Here is a 3,758-nt window from a genome sequence, read left to right on the forward strand (position 1 = left end):
GAAGCTTGCCTTCGTGATTGGCATCAGCATCCTCATCCTCCTCATCTGACACGAGAGGGTCAACAAAACTCGACAATCTAGGAGCAACCGTAAGCCGGTCGAACTCCACTTGTTTAAGAGCCTTAACCGAAAAATCTACCTCTTTCTCATTACGTCCTAGTGACACTCCAAGTCTAGTAATATTTGAAGAAACTTTGGATTTATCAAAAGACATAAAAGATTTGCGAGAAGAGGTACCTTCGAAGTCAAGGTTGCGAACCGCCGTCCTACGCATGGCCTTCACCATAGAGTCCTCGTCTGTGTCTGCTGAACCATCAGTCCCGACGTAGTGACGCCCGTTGCGCCTCAGCGGTGAAGGAGAAACGTCGGCCGCCGAGCCCATCTCAGGGTCCCCGAGAGTCGGAGTAGTCTGCTGCGGCGATGAATAAGACATCCCGGCGACCCCAAGAGGCGGAGTAGACTGCAGTGGCGATGGAGAAGAAGATCGTATGGGCTGGTCGTCCACCTCCTCGAGTCTGTATGCCGGCGCCCCCCTAGTGGCGGATGAGTAGATGACAGCGCTCGCAGCTGCGCCATGGCCGACTCCTGGCCAGCTCTAACTGCCGGGGAGAAGATCACTCCCCGACGGGTCGGAGAGACACGTGCTGGCGATGGTGGCGGCGATGTAGCGCTCGCAATCACCCCCGCAGGTGCCACCCCCTCAGATATAGGGCACGCATGCTCCCCTCGTCGAGGGGCGGTGCCGATGGGTGGGTCGGAGTCGGCGACGCCAAAGACAGCGGAGCCGACATCGTCGGAGGGGCAGCCATAGATGAGGTAGCCGGAGCCGTCGAAGAAGACTCCTTTAAAGACGAAGAAGTAGCCGTGACAGGAAGGCCTCGATGAGGGTTCAGCGGTGTAATGGCACTGGTCATTTGCATGGGCACGACACCGCCCATGGTAGCAATGGCCGAAGGGTTGTTAGGAGTTGAAGTGGGTTTGGACCTCTTGCTTGGATCGTTGCTCTTCACTGTATCCTCCCTGTCATGCCCCTTGTCGCCTCCTGGATCGTTGCCATGCTCCCAGACTCGAGGCACGAAATCACTATCAACCTGGAAGTCTGATTTTTCCAGACTGTATCGGAACTCATAACCTTTTCTTTGAACCACCACATCGGTAGAGAGAGAGAGTCAATGGTGCTGCTTCTGAAAGCATCCAGGTTCAGCACCGCTACCTGGATACGAACAATTCCTCTCCGACGTAAATAGAGAAGATCGATGTCAAGCGTAGCGCCAATGACCGAGTCAACCGCCCAAAGCCCCAAGAAGTGTCGGAGAGCGTGAGGCACCCCATGCACATGGACCCAAATAGGTATCAGCTCAAAATGGTGTGGTACCTCTTCCGGCTTCCAAGGCTTAAACTCGATAGTGACATTGTGAGACTTGATGAAAACAGCAAACCCAGTGACCCTGTGCAAAACTTCCTCACTCGGGAAGGACATGAGAAAAGCATCCTGACCGTGCAGTATGGCCTCCCACGTCCACAGCAATTGGTACTGAGCAATCTTAGCAACCTCTGCCTCCACGATACTGGGAGTTATAGAGCCACCAGAAATAGATACCAAGGCCATCAGTGAATCCTATGGTGCAAGATCCTCCCTGTAGACATTGTCGGGCATTTGAAAAAAGGCCATACTTTCAGTTCCGTAACCACAAAGCATCGCCATCGGCTTCGGCATCTTGAGAGCAGGGCAGCGCCGCAAAGTCATCGGGTGATTAGTCTTGTTGCAAATGAAACAAAACTGTTGTGTCTCGCAATCATCATTTGTGTGCGTTGCAGATTGGCACTTAGAGCACCACACCTTCTTAGGAATTGCTACTCCCTCGGTTGCCCCAGAAGGCTGACACGTAGGAGTAGGCTGTTGTTGCATTGATCCCAGCTGCATATGTGCATACTGGCCATGACCCGCTACCATCATAGACGATGGGGCCATGGCGGGAACCTGCACTGGTGGCGGCATCATAGGGACCGCAGGTGGGGGAGTGGAAACTTGCGGGGCTGCTCCTTGGTTCATATTCTGACGGCCACCTTTGCTTCCCTTCGGCTTGCGAGGTCGTGCAGCAGCAGGGCCTCCGGTGGCAGCAGAGTTATGTGGCAGCCTGGCGTTGAAGCTGGGAGCCATCTGCACCCCGGCAGGACTACTATGATGCTGCACATAAGCGTTCATCGCAGGTTGAAAACCTGTCGGCTACTGATGTTGCTGCGCAAAGACAGTCGTTGGTTGAAGAAGATACGGCGGCTGCGACACAAACTGACCCGAGGTGCCATAAAACTGTTGCTGGAACAGCGCCTGATGCGCCGTGGACTGCTGCACTGGCGCGAAATTTCCCAACGAAGCATAGGGTTGCGCAACCTGCACCGGCTGGTAAACCCCCGGAGCGAAGCCGGGAGCGCCTCCCGACGGAGAAGCATTAGGCTGAGAGGAGCTTGAGGTCGGATTCGGTTGGTGGCCGGTGGAGGTACCCGGCGGCGCAGATGGGTCGCCGCACGTCATTGCTGGGAAGCAGACAACAGCCACGAAGGAATGATCGAACCTAGGGTTGACTGCCTGCTCTGCCCAGTTCCACAAGTGGCCAAGCCAACGGCTGAGATTGACCATCCGGAGCCAACGTCCAGGATTTGTTAGATGGCATGTCAGACCTGAAACGGTCGCAGATGTCGGATCGAGATTTTGAACTGTGGCCGCCTTGGCGCTCCGCCTTGCCTGTCCCGAAGAAAACGCCGGCGAAGAGACTTTCGGCGAGGCCTTCCCATCTCTGAGACACACCTGTGGCAAGAGATCACCGAGGGTTCTTGGCAGCGATGCCCGAGGAGGCGGGATCGGGCGGATCCAAGGCTTGATCAGCGGTCTTGACCGGACGGGCACCCCGGAGACGCCGCGGGTGGCCGCGGCAAGTATTATCGGTGGCTCCTTCAATCCAGGCACATCCACGATAGCATCCGACGTAGAGGCCACCGTGGTTTCCGCCGAGTCCAGCGACGGTTCTCCGTACTGGTCGGACCTGCAAACACGAGAAGCCTCACCTGTCCGTCGAGAAGACGGTCTCTCCCACACCCTAGACGCTGGTGTAGGGTAACCAATGTCCGCCCAGAACTCAGCTGCTAGTTCCTCGTCCGTCTTTCTCCGGCGAATAGCCGAAGGTGGCAGTGTAGCTGCACTAATGGAGGAGTCATCAACTGCATGCACCATCTCCTCCGCATCGGTAGAACCAAGGCAAGAGAACCGAGATCCGGAATCCGCCGGCGGAGTCGGCGACCAGCATGGCGCTAGCGTGAGCCGCCGCATAGCAGTCTCCCTTCCTAAGACGGGTGGCTGGAGGAGGCCGTCGAGTCGGAATATTCCTATCGTGGCACCGGTGAAGGGATCTTCCTCCAAATCGTGGCATCGCCGTGCATGGTCTTTTGGCCCATCATCCTCCTCTACGCCATCAAATGAGGAGGTCGTGCTCTCCTTGGATGATGAAGAGTAGCAGCAGTCACCCCTCCTCGCCCAGGCCACCATAATGGAAAGGGCATTAAAGTGATAGTTCGATCTCCCTCTATGTTTGTATTTCGATGCCACCCTCGCCACCTCATCACTAATTGCCACCCTATTGGTGCCCAGTTCATGTGAAGCAGGAGGCATACCAGGAGCTCGCGAACGCATGCGGGCACCTCGTGCATTACCTCGTATGGAATGGCAGGAGAATCTCGCTGGAGTGCTCTAACAAAGATCGAGT

The 3,758-nt window shown here is 56.0% G+C and overlaps 1 pseudogene; it reads right to left on the minus strand.

The window, feature by feature from the left end:
* Positions 1 to 345: 345 nt before the first annotated feature.
* Positions 346 to 3,541, minus strand: LOC147975429 (uncharacterized; annotated as a pseudogene).
* Between the last annotated feature and the right edge of the window lie 217 nt (positions 3,542 to 3,758).

Source organism: Triticum urartu, chromosome 4A (assembly GCF_056163025.1).
Source record: "Triticum urartu cultivar PI428250 chromosome 4A, HENAU_Tu73, whole genome shotgun sequence".
Lineage (NCBI taxonomy): Eukaryota > Viridiplantae > Streptophyta > Magnoliopsida > Poales > Poaceae > Triticum > Triticum urartu.